The 23,625-nt window shown below is 36.0% G+C and overlaps 2 non-coding genes across 2 annotated transcripts; both read left to right on the plus strand.

Moving 5' to 3' along the window:
- The first annotated feature begins 3,456 nt into the window (after positions 1-3,456).
- Positions 3,457-3,538, plus strand: TRNAS-AGA (transfer RNA serine (anticodon AGA)). Its single transcript has one exon. It is a non-coding gene; the product is annotated as a tRNA-Ser (tRNA).
- A 14,403-nt stretch (positions 3,539-17,941) lies between these two features.
- On the plus strand, positions 17,942-18,023 carry TRNAS-AGA (transfer RNA serine (anticodon AGA)). The gene has a single exon. It is a non-coding gene; the product is annotated as a tRNA-Ser (tRNA).
- The last annotated feature ends 5,602 nt before the right edge of the window (positions 18,024-23,625 follow it).

The following is a 23,625-nucleotide window of genomic DNA, read 5'->3' on the forward strand; positions in this document are numbered from 1 at the left end:
AACTTATATCCACACAAAAACCGAAACGCCAAGACTTGGAAGCAATCAAGATGCCCTTCAACAAATGAATGGATAAATAAACTGTGGTGCATCCATACAATGGAATATTATTCAGCAATGAAAAGAAATGAGCTATCAAGTTACCAAAAAACATAGAGGAACATTAAATGCATATTGCGGAGTGAAAGAAGTTAATGCGAAAAGGCTACTTATTGTATGATTCCAACTATATAACATTCTGGAAAAGGCAAAACTATGGAGACAGCAAAGATCAGTGGTTACTAGGAGTTGGGGGAGGGAAGGAGGAATGAATAGATGGAGCACAGGGGATTTTTAGGGCAGTGAAACTATTCTGTATGATACTGCAATGGCGGATACATGTCATTATACATTTGTCAAAACCCATAGAATGTACAACACACAGAGTGAACCTCTAATGTATATATAGTCTTTAGTTAATAGTAATTTATCAATATTAGCTCATCAATTGTAACAAAGGTACCACACTAACGCAAGATGTTAATAATATGGAAAACTGGGGTTGGGGGAGTGAGGGTATATGGGAACCCCGTACTTTCTACTCAGTTTTTCTGTAAACCTAAAACTGTTAAAAATAATGAAGTGTATTAATTAAAAATATATGATTGTTAAAGGTGCTTCTGGTAAGGTCTTAGAAGGAAATGAGGGACATGAAATTAGAAACTGGAAGAAAAGTGATTCTTGTTATAAAGTGGCAGAAACATGGCTGAATTGTGCTCTACAGTTGGGTGAAAAACAGAACGTGTAAACAATAAACTTGAACATTTAGCTGAGGAGATTTCCAAGCAAAGTGTGGAAGGTGTAGCCTGGTTCTCCTTGGGTTTATAGTAAAATGTATGAGGAAAGAGACAAATTGAGGAAAGAACTGTTAAGCAAAAAGGAACTATTTTTTTTGATGGTTTGGCAATTTTTCAGCCTCATGTTATACACATGAGGCTTTCAATACATATTGAGGAAGGGGATATATATACATGCAGAAAGAAATATATATACATATAATTCCTGTCCTCAGTGACTTGTCTATCTAGTTTTAGCGAGTAGGTCTACACATAAAAAAGTAAGCAACCATATGAAGCAGCATATAGATACTCCCTGAGTGTATAAGCAAAATATTAATTGAGTACCTACTGTATGCCAAGCACCAATAAGAAACACTATCTGCATAGAAGGTATAATTCAGTGAATAAAAGCCAAAGTTTGAGTTTTTACTTGGTGCCAAGCTCTAAACACTTTACTTGAATTAATTCATTTAATTAACTCAGGGTGCCAAATAGAGAACAGAAAAGGATGGAAATTCACATAAAATACATAGGTTGATTTGTTGACAAATATACAATCCTGCCTTAGTACTATGTGTGCCTAATGTGTCTTTTTGCACAATGGCTAAGATGTGAGTAATAATCAGATTTTTGTTTTTACTTGAAAAATATAAAATGAATATCTTAGTGTGTCATCAATAAATATTCATATATAACGCACATTTTAGTGGCAGAAAAAGTATTACATCCTACCAATGAAGGATTTTTTAAAAGAAAAATATTTACCGAAGTTTAACAGATACACAAAAAAGCGTATGAAAGTGAACTACTCAATATATTTACACAAAGCAAGCACACCCATGTACCCAGTATCCGATTTGAGAACCAAAATCATTACCAGAATCCCAGAAACTCTTCCTAAGGGTAATGGGAAACTCCTGGTCACCACTTCCCAAGGGTAATTACTATCCTGTTTTCTAATATTGTAGGTTAGTTTCACCTGTTTTTGAACTTTCGAAAGTTGGAATGCACTATAGTATGTATTCCTTTGTGTCTGGCTTTTTCCCACTCAATATTAGATTGTGAGATTTCATCCATGTGGTTGTGTGTACTTGTGTTTCTTCACTCTCTTTGTGCTGTGGTATTCCATTGTATGAAAAAAACACTCACATTTTGTCTTTTCCACCGTAGATGGACATTTGGTTTGTTTCCAGTTTAGGACTAAAATAATAACTAGTTTTTATTTCTTGCAACTCAGCCTGGACTCCCTTCCTTTACCAAGATCTATTCTGCCATTAAAAAAAAAAAAAAAATTTAGTCCAGTAAAACAAAGTTGCAGTTGTGTCCAGCCCTTGTTCATTGTTACTCTAAAACAAACAACCTGTTGATTAATAATTTTAGTTCAAATGCATCACTAATTGCTTTCTATTTGCATTTTTTTTAAGCACAAGAAGTTTTCGGTATTTTTTCGGTATCTAACTTCAATCAAAGCCAGAGTTCCAGATAACTTTGGCAAAAAGAAAAAAAATCATATATGCTTGATAAAAATCTGTACACCAAATAAAAGGATGTGATGTGTATAAATTATGGACAACAATCTTCTATAGCATAATTTATATCAAAACTGTTTCATGCCTATCTCTTCAGAGGAAGTTGTTTCCCATAAAACCATTGAATTTCTTAAGTTTCTCTCCCTTCTTCCTTAGCGTCACTCTCTTCTCTCCCTCTCCGTCTCCCTCTCTCTTCTCATCCCTCTTCCTCGTCTCTCTGTTTAGGCGACGTGACTTCTCCGTTTGCTATCGTTTTCCTTCTTTCTTAAATTACTATATGACACCAAGAAGTAGACAAAAGCCAGTAGCAGTAATCTATGCACCGAACCGGCTCAGGAAAACACGTGACCGCAGCTTTAGACTCTGAGATCCAAATATAACAAGGCAGAAAGAAAACATACTAGAGTTGGTTAAATTTTGAGAAAATGAGCTCCTGCCTTGGCCAAAAATGAAACTAGGATCTACCTTTTGGAAGGTAGCCAGGTTCCAGGGCGGGCAGGAACTCACAAACCATATATAAATTTCGGTGTCAACCCGACTGGAGCGTGGAAGCGCGCTGTGAAATGCAAAGCACTGTGCAAACACAACAGGATTGATGCTCCCTTGGGATTGATGTGGGCCTGGGCGCTTACCAACACCAAAGCAAGGAGACGCAAGGAAGGTTTTCCTCGCCCTCCACTTGGGACACCAATCAGCGGAACTAAGTCCCTCTCTGAAAGCCATTAGCCTTTATCAAGGAGCCTCAATGCCTGGAAGTTCCAAACAAAAGCTACACGTATCAAGCCTAGAGTTGGGATGAGCGTCTGATTCCACTTCGCTGGGAAGTCAGTTTGGTTCCAGATGAGGATAATACAGAGGCCCAAGTCTTCTGGAGAAGCTATTGCTGATGCGGTGAGGATTCCCCCTCTAGTGCTCTCAATTCTCGCGCTGCCCAAGAGAGGTGACCGCCAGCCAAACGTCCACTTCAACTGAGGGTTTCTATCCAGTTTGCAGTGTTTTCTTATGACAGGGGCCATTTTTATCCTGACCGTTTTTTTTTCTTTTGCTCTTGTGGCATGTCAGCTGCTGGAATTTCTAGTTAAGGATTGACATAAGAGCACATTGTTCATGTAGTCGTGGCCGAGTGGTTAAGGCGATGGACTAGAAATCCATTGGGGTCTCCCCGCGCAGGTTCGAATCCTGCCGACTACGGGTCGCTTTTCTGTGACTTGTTCTCAGTTCCGAGGCAAAACTCGTGGTGTGGCTCCTGCGTCTCACGCAGGAGGCAAACTTTGCTTCATACGTTCCCCTACACTCTTCTTTTTCTTCGCCTCCGCATTTCCTGCCTTCGAAATCCTGCTTAAAGCCTCAGTGGAGTCAACGGACGCCTGTTTCAGGGTTGAATGACTCCCTTCTGTGTTCGCTAGGATTCAGATCGCAGTCGTGAGCGTGAAGAGGAACCAGTGCACCAACGAAGGCAGCTAGCGAGGACACTTTTTATTTTTCCTTTTTATCTTTTATTTTAAGGCTCTCACATAGCGCCATCTCCGGCCTTCCCACCGCGCTGCCTGTTCCCGGAAGTGAGCGAGGGACTGGTGTGGACTCAAGGCTACACATGGACCGTTGGGCTCGGACGCTGAATCGTGTAATGTATGGTTGACAGGGGGACGCACAGCCTGCAGAGCGAAGGAATAAGGACAACAGTGACTAACTTTATGAGGATTCCTTCAGAACAGCATTCTTGCCCGTTTCCTTGTTAGTGTAGTAGTGAGTATCTCCGCCTCTCAAGCAGGAGACCAGGGTTCGACCCCCCTGGAGGGGAGAAAATTTTGATTCTTAGAAAGTACCTGCCGGTGGACATTTTCTCTGTTCTTCCAGTCAAATATGTACCAACGAAATAGTCAATGACGTAGTATTCAGTAATATGAAGAGAAAAATAGCATCTCTACAGTGGAGAAATTGGGTTTAGGTACCTCCTTAATCAAGTGATTCATCCAGTTTTGGGACAAATCAGAATTACCTCTGATGTGATGTACTCAGGAGGGTACAACGTCACTTTTGTTGTATTGCTGGCAAAAATGTGTAATCTGACTCTATTCAGAGGAAACATCAGACAAACTCAAAGGACATTCTACAAAATAACTGACTTGTACTCCTCAAAAATAGCACTACATTATTATGAAACACAAAGAAAGGTTAAACGTTCCAGACTAAAGAGCACAACTGAATGCAGCACATGACCTGGGATTTTCTTTTGCTATAGAGGATATTATTGGAACACTGGTGAAATCTGAATAAAGCTTGTAGATTAAATATTATTTTATCAGTGTTAATTCCTGATTTTATCAGTATTAATTTTTCTACGGTTATATAAAAGAATTCCCTTGTTTTAAGAAAATACTGAAATATTTAAGGGTAAAGGGGTATGTATTTTCAAACTCAGTCTCATACAGTTTGGAAAAAAGTATATATACATATAAATGCTCTTCTGTCATATATATATGACACAGAGAGAGAGAAATGGAAAAGAAAATACAGTAATATGCTAAATATGCTAACGTTTGGGGAATAGGGTGAAAGGTAGCCAGGAATTCTCTATATTCTTGTAACTTTTCTGTCAATCTGAAGTTATTTCAAAATTAAAGTATTTCAAAATAAAAAATTAAAAGACAAAAAACCACAATAATTGAAAAATATGTTGGGCCGCCCGGTGGCCTAGGGGTTAAGTGAGTGCGCTCCACTGCTGGCGGCCCGGGTACGGATCCCGGGCGCACACCGACACACCGCTTCTCTGGCCATGCTGAGGCCGCGTCCCACATACAGCAACTAGAAGGATGTGCAGCTATGACATACAACTATCTACTGGGGCTTTGGGGGAAAAAATAAATAAGTAAAATTATTTAAAAAAAAAGAAAAATATGTTCATCAAAATCTAAAGGTGCAAATATACAGTTTGAACCATAGATATGAAAGAGGTAAGGAGTAAATTAATGAATAGGAATTTAGAACTGATGAAGGAATGAGATGCAAAATACTATAGTGAGCAAGGAAATTCCTAACACATGAGAAAATCTAAATAAAGAATGCATGCCTAAAACAACACTGTTTAATAATGACTGCATTTCAGGATATAAAAACCAGATACTACTAAAATTCAAAACAGCAATAACATGTAAGATGGGAAGATGTGACCAAATCCAAATCATTCTATGCTCCCTTATAATGATGAATAAGGTTAGAATTAGAAGTATACTCAATACATACTTTGGACCAGTTGCTGAATGGATGAGTGTTAAAATCAGTATTTCTGTGAACCACGGTCAAAGCCAAACAGATTTTTCATCCTTCCAAGATAAAAGAATAAATCTGAAATTTTAATTTAAAATTAATTATTAACATTTTGTCATGAAATTTTGGTAGTCAAATTTAAAAGTTAATATTATTGTGTAACCACTAGATTATTCCTTCAGTAACTTGACTACACAGTTGAGTGATCAATGCCCCTTCCTTTTCACCTAACAAATTGAATCTCATTTGTCTCTATTACTTCTTTTCTTCATAGACAAAATATTCTTTTTTTTTATGGAGGAAAAATGATTCATGATGGATAAGAACTATAAAGGCACTGATGAGCAATCAATGCAGGCAGGGCTTGAAGGGCTACAATCCTTGAGAGAAGAGAAGCACATGATATGAGTTGCATGAGGGCTTGCCTTGAGGGCATGCTCTATTTTGCAGCATTTTGGAATAGCCTTCAAACGGAAAGAGGCAGTTGCACTGGACTGAGGAGACACTCATCAGTGTTTTGGGCTACCAAAGTCCACAGAACCTGAGGGTCAAAATGCAGATGATGAGGTAACCACAGAGAAGGAGCTGAAATTTCTATGTGTAAATTCTCATTACATCATGGACTAATTCCTAAATTGCACATACTCAGGAAGATGTTCCAAAATTCTGTAGGAAAGAGCTGCTGGAAGGCTAATATCTGTAGAGATTCAGCAGCTGCATGGTTCTGTCTCTCCCAGTTGCAGGAAACTTGGTAAACATTATCAGCTGTCATTTGAGACTTCAGAAGCATTATCCCTTAGCAGTAAGTGACAAACCCTAGCTGTAAGGACCACACAAAAGGAGTAAGGGCTAGGACTTAAAAGTACAGAAAAACTAACATAGACTAACCATAACAAATGCTCAATCTTTGTGTATTCAGAACGACTACCAGAAAACTCTGAATGTTTGGAAAGAAAGCAATACATGCCTACATACTCCATGGCTCAAAGAAGAAAATGCAATGGCAATTTTAAAACATTTTGAGCTGAGTGATGATAACAAAAATATACGATATCGTAATTTGTCTGATGTAGCTAAAGCTGTTCTTAGATGGAAATCTTTACCTTTCACTGCATATATTAGGACAAGAGAAAGGTTGAAGATCAGTGATCTAGCTCAAGAAGCTATAAAAAGCCAGAAACTCAAAGGCAAAAAGTAGAAGGAGCTATTAAAATAACTGCAGAAATCAATAAATGGAAAGAAGACATACATCAGAGAAACTCAACAAAGTAAAAGGTTGGTTCTTAGAAAAGATTGATAAAATAGATTTACCCTGAGTAAGACTAACCAAGAAAAAAAAGAGAGTAAGATAAAACACAAAATGCCAGCAATAGGAGTGAAATAGATGATATTTATATATATCCTAAATATATTTAAAAAACAAGAAAGAGGTATTATAAACATCTTTAAGTCAATATATGTGAAGCATTTGATGAAATGGATACACTCCTTGAAAAACACAATATACTACAACTGACACAAAAAGCAATAGGAAATCTGAATTGTCTTATGCCTATTAAAGAAATTAAATCCACAATTTAAAAAGTCACTCATATAAACCTCCAGGCCTAGATAGATTCACTTGTGAATTCTTTTCTACAATAAGAGATAAATACCAATCTTACAGAAACCCTTCCGGAGAACAGAAAAAAAGAGAACATCATTCAACTCATTTTATGACATCAATATAACTCTGATACCAAAACCTGAAAAGAGATTATGAGAATGGAATAGTATAGGCCAATATCTCCAAACATAGACTCTAAACTGTTAACCAAAATATTAGCAAATCAAATCAAGCATTTTTTTTGAAAAGCTAAAACATCATGACCAAATGGGATTTATTCTAGGAATTCAAAATTGGTTTAATATTTTTAAAATGTAATTTACCACATCACTAGAATAACTATAAGAACTAAATGACCCTCTTGGTAGACAAAGAAAAAGAATTTGATAAAATTCAACATCAATTCTTGATAAAACTCTCCCAATGATGAATAGAAGGGAATTTCTTTAGTCTCATAAAGGTTAACTATAAAATACCTACAATGAACCTGAGTTTGGGAACATGACAAGGATGTCTATATTATCTCTTCTACTCAACATTGTGCTGGAAGTAAAAGCTAGTGCAATAAAACAAGAAAAGAAATAATTGATATTAACATTGGGAAATAAATAAAGCCTTCATTGTTGGAAGATAATTTGCTTATGAATGTACAAAACTGAGAAGACTCTAAATCTATTGGAATTAGTAAGTGAATTTACTTACTAATGGTTACTCCCTTTCCGGTCAATATGTAAAATATCTAATATGTTAATATATAGTAGCAACAAGCAAGTGAAAAATAAAATTTTTAAAATTCCATTTTCAATAGCATTACAAACATTAATTAGCTAAGAATAAGTCTAACAAAAGTGTGCAAGAAATTTGCACTAAAAACTACAAAACATTACTGGGATAAATTAAAGAAGACCTAAATAAGTTAAGTGATATACCAGGTTTATATTTTGGAAGATTCAATAGTGTTAGGATATCAATTTTTCCTAAATTGATCAATAGACTCAATGAAATTCTAGTCAAAATCTCAGCAACTATTTTTGTAGAAATTGACTGATTCTAAAATATATTTGGAAATGCAAAAGAATTTGAAAAGTCAAGTCAATATTGAAGAAGAAAAACTAAACTAGAAGACTTATGCTGCCAATTTACAAAATAGATCCTGGGTCAATTCAGTCAGGCAAGGATGGCCTTTTTAATAAATGATGATGGAACATTTTGATATACATATAGAATAAAATAAACTTTGACTCTTACCTCACGTTATAAACACACATTATAAACGAAACTATTTCATGATAGACCTTCATGTGAATGAAAAAAAAAGCAAAGTTTCTAGAAGAAAACATAGTAGAATATCTTCATGGACATAGGTGAGGCAAAGATTTCTCAAACAGGACAGAAAGAATCTGAATCATAAAATAAGAAGTTGATGAGTTAGACATTTTAAATTAAGGATGTATTGGCTGCAAAAGACGCCATTAAAAGAGTGAAAACACAAGCTGTGGAGTGTGAGAAGTTATTTGTATTATTTGCATACAATCAAATGACTAATATCCAGATATATAAAGAACCTCCACAGATTAATAAGTATTAGACAGACAACCTAATTTGAAAATGGGCAAAAGACTTGGCAGATACTTTATAAGAGATTCAAAATGGTCAATAAGCATATGAAAAGTCACTCAAATATCATTAGTCATCAGAGGAATGTAAATCCAACCAAAATTAGATAGCACTACACACCCACTAGAATGGCTAAAGTTAAAAAGTCTAACACTGCCGATTGGTACTAAGAACATTTTCGCATTGCTAGTAGAGTATAAATTAGTATAACCACTTGGAAAAAATGCTTCACTATACTTAAAAAAGCTAAGCATAATGTTTCCTATGACTCAGATATTCCACTACTTGAGTATATAACCAACATAAATAACATGTACATGCATGTTCATAACAACTTTATTTGTAATAGTCAAAATTTGAAAGCACCTAGATGTCCATCAGTGGTAGAATGGAAATGTGGAATAGTATACAGTCCTTATGAAGAATGACTACTGTGGGCCAGGTTGGCCCTGTAGCTTAGCGGTTAAGTGCACGGCTCTGCTACTGGCGGCCCAGGGTTTGGATCCCGGGCGCGCACCGACACACCGCTTCTCCGGCCATGCTGAGGCCGCGTCCCACATGCAGCAACTAGAGGGATGTGCAGCTATGACATACAACTATCTACTGGGGCTTTGGGGAAAAAAAAGGAGGAGGATTGGCAATAGATGTTAGCTCAGAGCCGGTCTTCCTCAGCAAAAAGAGGAGGATTAGCATGGATGTTAGCTCAGGGCTCATCTTCCTCACACAAAAAAAGAATGACTACTGATAAAACAACATGGCTAAATCTCACAGAGGTAATATCACTCAAAAGAAGACACAGAAGAGTGCATACTTCACATTTCCACTTATAAGAAGTACAAAAACAGCAAAACTATTTTATGGTGATAGAAATGAGGAGAGTGATAGTCCTTGTGGGAGAGGGCATGCACTGACTGGGATGATACTGAAGAAAGCCTTTTGTATTGCTGAAAACATTCTACATCTTGATCATGGTGATTGTTGGACAGCTATAACCATAAGTTAAAATTCATCAAGCTGTACAATTAAGATTTGTGCTCTTTATGGTATGTAAATTATACGTAAATTTAGAAAATGGGAAAAATTAAGGCAAAACAAGGATGGTTTAACTCAAACAAAAGCAGGCAGAATTCCTCATTAGCATTTGTGCATTACAAGACATAATAAAGGGTATTCTTGATGTTACAGAAAAATAAGGAATCTGAAAATTGAAATTAATAGGTGAATTAGCATAGCAGATGGTTTCATGGTCAATATATAAAACATCAAGTGTGTTTATATGTACCAAGAACAAGCAAGTGGAAATTAGAAATTAAAAGTTCCAATTTCAATAGCATCAAAAATGTCAACTGCCTGGGGTAAATCTAATAAAGGATGAGACGATATCTTCATTAAAATCTTTTATGTATAACTGAAAATTAATGCAAGAGAAGAAGTAGAATAATATAAATACTTTTCAATCTAAAAAGAGGCAAGGGAGCAGGAATTAGAGAACAATGATCATATTAACAAAATTAAAAGAATAGCCACAAAACTCAACGAAATAAATATTTTCTTGAATGTTAGTAGACTAAATATTTCAATTAAAAGACAAAGGTTGTCATAATGGAAAAATATTTACCCAAACCTGTATGCTCTTTATAAGGCGTACAATTTAAACATGTGGATTTTAAAAAAGGATTAACGTTAAAGAATGTAAAAGACATATCAGAACAAGTAACCAGGAAAGATAGATCAGAACCACTTTAATGATAATAATTTGATATTTGTAGACTTTCAAGAAAGAAGCAATACTAGAAATACTGAGGCTATTTCATAACATCAAGGGTAAATTTAGTAAAAAGATATTACAATCCTATATTTCTATGCACATAACAACAGCTTCAAAGTATAGAAAACAAAAGATTGACAGAGCTAAATGGAGAAATACAAAAATCCATAATCATAGTTGAATATTTCAACACTTCTATAGAAACAACTAATGAGACAAACAGACAAAAATTTAGTAAGGATAATTTAGTAAAATTTAGAAAGGAAATTTTAAGCAATAGGATTATTTCTATACCCAACTGCAGAATATCTTTGTTTTTGCGGTGCACATGAAACATTTAACAAAATCACCATATGCTGAGCGTAATGCAAGTCTCAACAAGTTTCAAAAGATTGAGATCACACAGAGTGTGTTCTCGGAGCACAGTATAATTAAATAAAAATCAATATCAATAATATAAATAGAAAATTCCCAAATGTTTGAAAATTAAATAATACAGTACCAAATAATCCCATGGGTCAAATAAGTTAAAAAACTATAAAATATTTTTAACTGAATGATAATGAAAATAGGATATATCATGACTTGTGCCATGAAGCTAAAACAGTACTTAAAGTCTAGTTTTTAGCTCCAGATTCACATATTAAAAGAGAAGAAAAATGGAAATTTAATGATATAATTTTTCATCTCAAGAACCTAGCTAAAAAATCCAGTAAATTAAACTTTAAAAAGTTAGAAGAAAAAAGTAAGAAGAATAAGAGCTGTAATCACCGAAAAATAAAGAAAAAATAGAGGAAATCAACAAAGCAAAAATTTGTTTTTTTAATTAGTAAAATTGTTACCCCAAATCAAGACTGATTTTTTTTAAAGAGGAAAAAAATCAAGGATAGAAAGAGGACAACATTAAAGATCTTCCTGACATCAAGATCAGAGTTAGAGGATAAAATGAATAGTTTTGGGGGAATAAAATTGATAATAGAGGGTAAATTACAGGTTCCTTCATACATACAACTTACCAAAGCAGACATAAAAAGAAATTAAAACTTCAAATAGTCTGAAGTCTATTAAAGAAATTAAAATCATAATTACCTTCTGTATTAGTTTGCTGTGGCTGACATAACAAAATACCACAGATTGGGTGGCTTAAACAACAGAAATTTATTTTCTCACAGTTCTGGAGGCTAGAAGTCCAAGAGCAAGGTATCAGCAGCTTTGGTTTCTCCTGAGGCCTCTCTCCATGGCTTGCAGATAGCCACCTTCTTGCTATGTCCTCACATGGTCATTTCTCTGTCCATGCTCATCCATGGTGTCTCGCTGTGTGTCCAAATTTCCTCTTCTTATAGGGATACCAGTCAGATTGAATTAGTGCCCATCCTAACAGCCTCATTTTAACTTAATCATATCTTTAAAGGCCCTATCTCCAAACACAGTCATTCTGAGGTACTGGGGCTTAGGGCTTCAACACATAACTTTTGGGGTTATACAATTCAGCCTATAACTCCTTCTGACAAAACAAACACTATGCAAAAATGGCTTCACTGTTGAAATCTTAAAACAATAAGGAAGAACTAATATTATACACATACTCTTTCAGAAAATAGAAAAAGTAAAAATACTTCCCAATTCTCTTTAGAGGCCAGCATAATCGTCATACTAAAATCTGACAAGGATGTTACTAGAGAGGAAATTACAAATTAATCTTTGTGTCAGATGCTCTAGATGCAAAACCACTAAACAAAATAAAAGCAATCAGTTCCAGTAATATATAGAAAGAATAGTCAAAAAGTAAAGAGGTAATGTTTGTTTTAGTAATATGCAATTTGTTTAATATAAAAAATAAGTAACTTTAAATTTATCACAAAGTACAAATGATCATATCAGTAGGTGCAGGAAAAGCATTTGACAAAATTCAAAGACATTCATTTAAAATTTTCAGCAGTCTAGGAATAGAAAGGAGATTTATTAATCCCATGATGCATATATACAAAATCCTACATCTAACATCCTAATTATGGTAAATGTTTAACACTTCCTCCCAGATATTGGGACCAAGACAACCATCGCCTCTATCACCACTGCTATTCAACATCATATTGGCGATCTTAGCCCATGAAGTAAGACAAGACAAAGAATTAAAAGATACTAAGATTGGAAATGAAGAAATAAGACTGTCATCACTTGCAATTGATATGATTATGTGCTTGGAAAATCCCCCAAATCTATACATTATTAGAATTAATAAGTATTAATTATAAGTATATTTATTATATACTTATAAATATATAAATATTATATAAGTATTAATAATAAGTATTAGAATTAATAAGTAAAAATAGCAAATTTGCTGGATCTAAACCCTAATATTCAAATATATGTGTATTCATATATACTGGCAAAAATAGACAATTTTTAAAAATGTCGTTTACAAAAAATAGCAAGAAAACTTTCAATAACCTAAAAAATGTATGTAATAAATATAATAATTTACATTTATTGTATTGTATTATATACATTACATTTACACTTTTACTACTACAATATATGTAGTAATATACAATAAATGTAATAAAAATGTGCAACAGTGCTACATTAATAGCTCCAAATCACTGTGCAGAGAATTTTTTTTTTTTTTGTGAGGAAGATAACATCTGCCAATCCTCCTCTTTTTTTGCTGAGGAAGACTGGCCCTGGGCTAACATCCGTGCCCATCTTCCTCCACTTTATATGGGACGCTGCCACAGCATGGCTTGCCGAGTGGTGCATCGGTGCGTGCCCGGGATCTGAACCAGCGAACCCCGGGCCACTGCAGTGGAGCGTGCGCACTTAACCGCTTGCACCACCGGGCCGGCCCCAAGAGAGTTTTTTTAAATATCTAGGTAAATGAAAGTATATACCATATTCATTGATTGAAAGACTCAGATTCAACGTAATTGAAATGAAAAATTTAAGGAGAACTTTTGGTAGAATTGGCAAACTGTCTCTAAAATATATATGCAAGTAGAAAGGACCCAGAATAGCTAAAGAAATCTTGCAGAGGAAGGATAAATCTGGAGGACTTTTACTACCACATAACAAGATTTATTCTAAAGCACTAATTAAGAAAGTGTATTATTGATATAAAGATAAACAAAGAGATCAACAGAACAAAATAGATATGCCCATACAAAACCACACACATATAGCAAAGTGTCATTGCAATTCAATGGAGAAAATGATAGATTTTTCAAGAGGTGGCTCTGGGTCAACTGAATATACAAAGGAAAACAATGTGGACATTGATCTCTTCCGAAAACTATTCCCTAAGGTAATTCAAGATGGATTAAAGACCTAAGTGTGCAAGGTAAAAAAATAAAAGTTATAGAGGAAAGCATGAGACTATCTTCATGAACTTTGGGTTGGCAAAGATTTCCTGTTTAATAAACACAAAAGGCAATAACCATAAAAATGATTGATAAATTGAACTTCTTTAAACTTAAGAACTTCAATACACCCAAAGACACCATTAACAGTGTGAAAAGGCACAAAATAGGAGAAGACGTTTGTAATACATATATCTCACAAAAGATTTATGTCTTGAATGTATAAAGAATCCCTTAAAATCAACAAGAAAAAAAGATTTAAAAAAAATCAGATGGTGTGAATCTGGGTAGAGTCTCCTGGGGTAATGGCTGATATGCTGGTAACTAACAGTAGGGTCATCTTTGAAGGATAGTGTAAGTCAGCTTCCCCTTAGTGTGATACTGACACATTATTTTTAACCCTCTGGGAAGGCCCTCCATTTGTGGCAGTAACCATCTATTTCCCTCTCCTTCAAGCGAATCTTTCTACACTACAGAGGCTAGAAAGTTAAAACTACATTTCCTTAGCTCCCTTGCAGCTAGGGTTCTAGTTGTGATTTCAGCTTTATCTTGGAGTTTTCAAATGTGGAAATGAGGCATCTCCTGGTTCCATTGTTTTGTGCTGACAAGAATTGTCATGGACATGTTGGGATTTTCTGCAGAGGAATGCAAGGTGAGGCGCATCCATTGTTTTGCTAATTCACATCTAGGAGACACAGTGTTCTCCAGAACATGTGATTCTCAAAGTGTGGTCCCCAGAGCAGCGCCACCAGCAGCATTTGGCAACGTGTTTAGAAATGTAAATTGCTTTCTGAGTGTTCTGTATTATCATAAATTCTTTATTTTTCTATTTGGTACCCATTAATTACAGGGCCAAAATAACAGCCAGACCTATGTACATCTCCTGCTATCCAGAGCCCATCTTCTGAACCACCTCCTTTATCTAACTCTCACACACCAAGCCAATATTTCCTCTGTCGTGAATCAGCCCAGAGCCAGGTAATAGACAACTAGGGATAGCACCTATGCCCTAAAGCTCACCAGAATTATTCAAATTAGCCAGTCCTAAACTGTTTACTGTAATCTGCCTTTCCTTCCTTGTGGAAATCCCAGTAGAGACTGTGGCTTACGCCTTCCCTTTGTTCTTTTCTGCCTCTTGACCAAAACTGGTGCTTCCCCCCATAGTCTCATGTGGTGTGCCATGCCTCTTGTTTCTAGGGAAACTGTGAGTAACATGAAACTTTTCTTTCAATGGCATTGACCTCTCCTTGTCATCACTCAGTCACCTTTATAAATTAAGACCCAGGCACAAATCATTGACTTGCTTTCTGTCATGATAGATAGCTTTCATGCTAAATTTTCAGAACCACTGCCCTAGAGAGAATATTGCTGTTGCAGAAGCCTCCAGATCCCTGCACTACAGTTCAGGCAATAGATGCCTGTAGTCAACAATTCTAGTGGATGCATCCTGATTTCCCACTTTCTTTTTTTTTTTTTGGAAGTATTAATGATGACTTTAATTTTCTTCTTAATATTTTTTTCTCTTTTCAAAATTTTGTGATAACAATGAACTGTTTTTGTAATATACTTTTTTAAAATTTTTTGTTTATTGCAGTAACATTGGTTTATAACATTGTATAAATTTCAGGTGTACAACATTATACTTCTATTTCTGCATAGATTACATCATGTTCACCACCCAAATACTAATTACAACCCATCACTGATTGTAGAGACAATAGCAGCCTCTCTGGGAGACCATTTCTGCAGGGTTGGATTAGAGCTGGCACCTGCCTCCATCCCTCTTTTCCAAAAATTTTGTAAGCTTCTGTATTCTTTATTAATCTCTTTTGCTTAAAAGTGGCTTGAGTGGTTTTAAGTAATTTTGATTTACATATAATATAATGCAGTATTGATGCAAGAAAGTACATAAACCATGATTAGACAACTCAAGAAATTTTCACAAAGTGAACATATCTATGTACCCAGCACCCAGAATGAGAAACATAACCATTTCCAGCATCTCCAGCAGGCCTCCTTGATACTGGCTCAAGACAAGGTTGACATAAGGGAAGCCATATTGTAGAAAAGAAAAACTCTATTGTAACTTTGAATGGCCTCTGACAAACTAACACAGCTGGATATGCCCCCTCCAGGAGACCTAACTGTTCTGTAGATTTTATGACCCCTGCTTGTGCATGTACCTCCCAGCTGCCATAAGACGATAACTTCAGTTTTTCAAGTTCCTTAGGAATGTGATGACCCCTGAACAGAGAATCTGTGCTGATAGCCATCATCAGTGAAAACTGAAAGATCTCGTGTGGCACTCCCAGTCTGCAACACTAGACGGTCAACATTCCTAACCTCCTCCCCAATAACCCAATGGCCTATATAACTGCTGTAAGATGTCGTGCCCCCTTAAGGTGTTTCTTTTGCACATGAGTTGGCCATCTTCCCTCTTGCTAGCAAGCTGTAATAAAAAGTCCTTTCTCTCCTACCTCCTTGCCTCTTGACTATTAGCATGTCTTGTGGCGAGCAGAAGGCCCCACGTTGGGCGGTAAGACCCTCATGGCTTTTCCCAGTCATAACCACCTTCAACAATCACCTTCCTGATTCCTAACACCATAGATTTCCTTTGCCTGTTTTGAACTATATATAACAAGTCAAGGATCTTGAAACTGTCAAGGATCTTTGTTTATTTCAGTCCAAGCAAAAAAGGAATTGATTAAAATCAGTTCACATTAAGCACAGCCACTTTCCTTTTTTGCTGAGACTTTTTAAAGCATGAAATGTTTCTGTTATTCCTTCATATTTAACTCCTTCCAAACTAGATTTCCAAAGGAATTTACCTAAAATGTTATATTCTTGTTTAAAATGAGTAGACCAAATAAAAGAGCCACAATGTGACTAATTATAGCAATATCTATATCACAACTTACATTTTACTTAAAATTTGCATTTAGTCATGCCATAACCTGACATGATTTTTAAAGAACCTTTATGTGATTGATATTCATTTTGATAGGAAAGGCAGTTCAAATAATGGACTGCTCAGTTAAATATGGAGTCTGGCTCCCTTATCCAAAACTCGACTTAATACTCCCCTCTGAGCAGACTCCACTCCATTAAACCATTGGTTTCTTAGAGTTGATTTTATCTCAGTAGAAAAGCAACCTTCCTTCATCTTTTACCCCTACCCCACCTCCCCCTTTTCACTCTTCATCTTTCTTCTCCCTCCTTCTCTTCTTTGTTTGGATGATAGGATAGATCCCTCTGTCTTTGGTGTCTCTTCCTCTTCCTCCTTTTAAAAATTAGATTGACCTTATAAGCAGGATAGACAAAAACAATTTCAGGGCTTGGAAAAACACTGTGACTGAGAAACCAAGGTCGAAATGTAAGGAGAAAAAGAAAATCTGTTGCGCTGGTTAAATTTGGGAAGAAATAACTCCTGCGTCGGCCCAAAATCAAACCAGAGTATGAGCCCAAAGGCCTAGTAACATCACGGCGAGGGGATACAGAGGCGGCTTTTCCACACCATTTTTCGCGCCCTCCACCTGGGACGCAAATCATTGGAACCAATTCCCTGCCTGGAATCCACCTCTCACAGCTTTATTCAAAGAGGAGCCTTGGGCTCCAGGAAGTCCAAACATTCCGGACTAGAAGAAAGTTAGGACCTGACTCCCCTTTGGTACGGGCTAGGTTTGGTGCCAGTGGTGGTGAGTACAGAAGCCCGCACCAGCGCGGCCAGGTCCCCAGAGCAGGCAGGCGCTGGCGGGGTCTTACCTGAACTGACCTGAAATTTGCTGGTAACGCTGATGCTCGTGCGGTGAGCACTCTTGTCTCTCTCATTCCAGTGCTCTTGATTTCCGGGTATGTCCTTTCCTCTAGTTCTCATTCCACCTCAGCGTTTCCAGCAAGCTCACCCAAAGCACGGGTTTGTACACATCATGTTTTAGACTGCCACGTGATTCTTGTCAATTTACTTCTACCAGGCAGGTGTAGTCGTGGCCGAGTGGTTAAGGCGATGGACTAGAAATCCATTGGGGTCTCCCCGCGCAGGTTCGAATCCTGCCGACTACGGGATGCTTTTTCTCTCTCTGAATTTAGTACTGCCTCCTCCATTGATCAGTTTGACAATCTGAAATTACCCGGAAAGGAACTCACTAACCGCTTCCCACCACGACAGTGCAGACTTCTTCACTAAACTTGCCCTGCTCCAACCCTCACTCAAAACTTTACTGCCACAGAGCTCTCATCGTGAGATGATTTTTTTTTTAATTGCCTCTATAGGCGAAAAACAAAACAAACAAGCAAAACTAAAAACAAAACAAAAAAAAATCCAAGCTCTTTGAGCGAAATGCAGGTCTCGGCGATGCAGACTCATTTCCTGTCCTTGAAAGCCCCGCCTCGGATTTTCTTCTCCGCCGAATCACGCCCTTCTTGAGAGACCACAAAAATATGTCTCACTTGAAAAAGTAAACTTCATGAAATCCTTGACTCACTTCTCCGTTGCAGGGAGTCGAACCTGAGATATCTGTTTATGATTTTAGTAAGAGAATCGTCACACCAGCAGGTAAACCAACATTGTCTCGCCGGATCATCCTGTCCAGGAGTCTGGGATGGAGGGGAACGAGAGGTATTTTTTTCCTTCGAGCACTTCCTTTTTAGAGTAGTGGTGTGCATCCTCGCCTGTCACCTAGAATGCATATGTTCAATTCCCGAATGGGATGGCTGGATCTTTTCACCGAATTTTGTGGCCCTGACAAACTGTTCTTGTTCTTCTACACAACTATTAAATTTCTTCTTCTTTTAATTTATTCTTTTCAAGACAACCAAATGTAATGAAATAGAAGTGAGCTGCATAAATCGTGTGATGAGTAGTGGTAAGGGAAAATAGTAACTTGACAATGGAGACACTTGACAGACACCACCTTAATCAATTGATCATAGTTAGCATTTTGAGTATTAGGATAATCACATCATGTGCCTCCCAATATGATGAACTGAGATGGACACATCCTCACTTGTGTGGTATTTCTGCTAAAAATACATAATCTGAATTTAACGTGCAGGAAATGTCAGACAAATTCAAACTGAGGGGGCATACTACAAAATACCTTGACCTACTTATTTTACTAAATGTCAATGAGTGAAAGACGAAGAAAGATTGAGGAACGCTTCCATATTAAAGGACTAAAGAGACATGACAACTGAATGCAATGTATTTTTCCCGAAATAAAGGATTCGCACAATTGGCAAAACATTAACAATGTCTGTAGATTAAATAAGAGTTTTAATCCTGGTTTTATAATTGTTCTGTGGTTAGGAAAGAGAAGGTCCCTGGTTTTAGAAAATACACAAGGAAGTATTAAGGGGTAAAGAGACATCTTGTCTGAAACTCACTCTCAATAGCTAAGAAAAAAATTACATAGATGTAAATCTATCCATATCTATCTATCGAGAAAAATAAAGCACATATGGTAAATTGTTAACATTTGGTGAATCTACATAAATGATTTATGAAAATTCTTTGTACTATTCTTGCAACTTTTCCATAAATTAGAAATTATGTCAAAATAAAAAGTTGAAAGAAGAAAAAGAAACCAATAGAACAGTAAAGAAAAAACAGACTCATTGAAATAAAAGCCCAAATACCATTTGAACATTTGACGTAACATAGGTGATGAGGAAATTATTAAATATGAATTTATATCTGATGACAGAATAGTATGTAAAATTCTGTACTAAGCAAGGAAATTAATAAACATTATTATTATTATTATTTTTGCTGAGGAAGATCTGCTCTGAGCTAACATCCGTTGCCAATCTTCCCCTTTTATTGTTTGAGGAAGATTAGCCCTGAGCTAACATTTGTGCCAGTCTTCCTCTATTTTGTATGTGGGTTGCTGCCATAGCATGGCTGACAAGTAGTATAGGTCGGCACCGGGGATCTGAACCCACGAACCCAGGCTACTGAAGCAGAGCATGCAGAACTTAACCACTACGACAGAGAGTTGGCCCCTAAACATTATTTTAAATAATGACTATATTTAGATTTTAGGTACAAGGTGGAAGTATTATACAGCAGTATCATGTATAGTTGGAGGGTGTGAATATAATCAAATTCTGGGGTCTCATGATTTTGTATCAGGTAAAAATGGGAAGTGCATTGAATGGTTGAGTGTTACATCAGTTCTTCTGTGAAGTCACCATCAAAGTTCATAATCAAGAAACAACCATCTGGGATATAAAAATAAACCTGAAATTATATGCAATATTTTAATTTAAACATTAATGATTACCATTATCTTATTTAAATATTAGTGGTTAAAATGTAAAAGAGTGATTTGTGCAGCAGGATTATTCACCAAATTATTTCTTCAGTCACTGTACTTAACATTTGAAGTAATATGTACATGCCCACTTTCAGCTAAGTTCAAACATTATTTGTCTCTGTTTCTTCTTTTCATTATAGACCATATACAAAATGTATGTGTGTGTAACAAGTGGAAATTAAAATTCAAATATTCCATTTGCAAAAAAACTTAAAAGTTTAGGAATAAATCTAACAAAAGATGTGCAAGAAATCTACATTAAAAACTGCAAAATATTGCTTATGGAAATTAAATGGAGGAAAATGCTATCTATGTTTACTTTTTGGAAGATTCAATTTTGTCAAGATGACAACTACTTCCAAATTGATCAATAGATTCAATGAAATCCCAATCAACCTCCAAATACATATTTTATGGAAATTAACTCACACTTTCAAAAAGACATTTGGAAATGTAGAGCAACTTAAAAAAAACAAGAAAATATTGAAGAAGATAGCAAAGTTGGAGGACTTATACAACATATATATCAAGACTTATATGTAATTACTTATAAATCTACAGTAACTAAGACAGTGTGCTATTGGTTATTATACATATGTAAATACCAAAACATCATCTTCATATCTATGATATCAACTTGGCCAGGTTGAACTACATTCTCCAGAATTCCCTTTTCTGTATGTTTCTTGTTGGATGGTCCTCAAGAGATATTCTTGTAGGAGATTTGGAGGGACAAAGTCAAGTAGCAGATATTTTGTAGCTCATACTAACTCATCTGCTGACTTACCTTGTCATGAGGAAGCAGTGGGGCCTGCAACTAGCCCAGCTTCCCCTGGATCCTCTTTCAGTCTCCTCCTTTCCTGGACCAAATGTGTGAGTTTAACTCCAAATGAAGTGCCCTGGCCTTAGAACACCTGCACCACCAAGGTCAGAGGCAACCAGAGCTGATGAAGATTTCAGTCTATCACATGGGGCTCCGCTTCATGCTTGTGGGTTCCAGCTTGTTCTAATCTTCCCTACTTTACATCTATCTTCTCTTATTGACAGTCTGCCCTGTGAACTTCAAGCTTCAGCATTATAGCGACTACTTAGCCAGCTCTTACAAATCATATATATATATGAAATTTATGAAATTTATATATATCCATCCCAGTATTTCTGCTTCTCTTATTGAACCCTGACTGCAATTTTTTTCATGGACTTGTTCCAATTGTTAACCCTTGAAGAATGTTGACCAGGAATAAAATTGGTTGCAGTAATGTATATATTCAAGAAGAAGATCATGGAGAAAAAGGATGAATAAACACTAACAAAGGAAAGGATGATACCCCACCAAGATTTAAAGTCAGATTGGTGGACTTAAAATGATCAACGCTATAAGTACTTCTGTTTTTCACCATGGTGAAGTAACTGGGACCAGACTTACTCTCCCACCTTAACCTAGAAAACCCAATGAAGTATATGAAACAATGTTCTTCAAGCAGTAGACAACTTCAGACAGTGACTAACTCTGATACCTGGGAGAAGGAGAACAAATGAGAAAGAAATCACCCCAGCTTACTGCCTGGAAACAGATCAAGAGGGACATTTCATAACGATAGAGGAGTAAATACATCATGAGGACATAACAATCCTACATGTATATGTACCTAATAACAAAGTTTCAAAATACATGTAGCAAAATCTGATAAACTGCAAAGAGAAATAGAAAAATTCCTCAAATATAGTTGGAGATTTTAACACCTCTCTCAGTAACTGATAGAACAAGTAGTTAGGAAAATCAGTAAGGATATACAACTCGTGAACATTATCAACACACTTGACCTAATTAATATTTATAGAATACTCTATCCAACAATAGCAGAATATATTATTTTCAAGTGCTTATGGAATACTCACCAAGACAGACCATATTTTGGGCTATAAAACAAATCTGGTTAAGTTTAAAAGGATCAAAAGCATAGAAAATATATTCTGTGACTACAACAGAATGAAACCAGAGATCAGTAACAGAAATTAAACAAAACGCTTCTAAATAACCCACAGGCCATATAAATATCAAAAGGGAAATTTAACTTTTTTAATTAAATGAAAATAACAGGGCCGGCTCCGTGGCTTAGCGGTTAAGTGCGCGCGCTCTGATGCTGGTGGCCCGGGTTCGGATCCCGGGTGTGCCCCGAGGCACCGCTTCTCCGTCCAACGTGAGGCCGAGTCCCACGTACAGCAACTAGAAGGATGTGAACCTATGACATACAACTATCTACTGGGGCTTTGGGGGGAAAAAACTGAATAAATAAAATCTTTAAAAAAAAAAAAAAAAAAAAAAAATGAAAATAACAACAAAATATAGCAACATGTCTGGAATGCAGCTAAAGTTTTGTAGAGAGGGCAATTTATAGCAAGAAATGTATATATTGTAAAAGAACAAAGTTCTCAAATCAATTATCTATATTTCCACCTTAAGAAACTAGAAATAGAAGAGCAAATTAAACTCAAAGGAAGCAGAATGAAAGAAATATTAAAGAGAAGGGCAAAAAAATCAATAAAACAAAACAGAAAAACAGTAGAGAAAATCAATAAATCCCAAAGTCTGGTTCTTTGACAAGATGAATAATATTGACAAATCTCTAGCAGACTGATCAGAAAAAAAAATATCACAAATTAACAATATCAGGAAAGAAAGAGGGGACATTTATGTGGATTCTACAGACAATAAAAGATTATTATGAACAATATTATGCCAATTAATTTGACAAATTAGAAGAAATGTATCTTGAAAGACACAAGCTACTAAAGTTCACCAAAAAAGAAATAAATCATCTGAATTGTCATATATCTACAAAAAATAGAATTTGTAACCAAAAATCTTCTCATAAAGAAAGATCCAGGCCCAGATGGCTTTATTGGTGAATTCTACCAAACATTTAAAGAAGGAATAACACCATGTCTACATAAACTTTTCCAAAAATTAGAAGAGAGAATACTTCTCTATTCATTTTATGAGGTCAACATTACTCTATCAAAACTAGATGACAGTTTGAGAAAAAAATTACAGACCAAGGCTCCCCAAGAAAATAGTTGCAAATGTTCTTAACAAATTTTAGCAAATTGAATCCAACAGTTTTTAAGAAGGATAATATGCCGTGACCAAGTGGGATTTATCCTTGTGATGCAGATGGGACTAGTAATTATTGCTTTTCAGTTCTCAAAGGAGTCATTTACTATATGTCTATGAGGAAAGATGCAGACCAAGACACTTTGATTCCAATACTCAGTAGCCCTGTGAATTTAGCAACTACTCTCATTCGCACATTTTCTATTTGTAAATGTGGATGGCAGCACTTCGT

This window comes from Ceratotherium simum, chromosome 13 (genome assembly GCF_057802395.1).
Source record: "Ceratotherium simum simum isolate JZ-2026a chromosome 13, ASM5780239v1, whole genome shotgun sequence".
NCBI classification, from domain to species: Eukaryota; Metazoa; Chordata; class Mammalia; order Perissodactyla; family Rhinocerotidae; genus Ceratotherium; species Ceratotherium simum.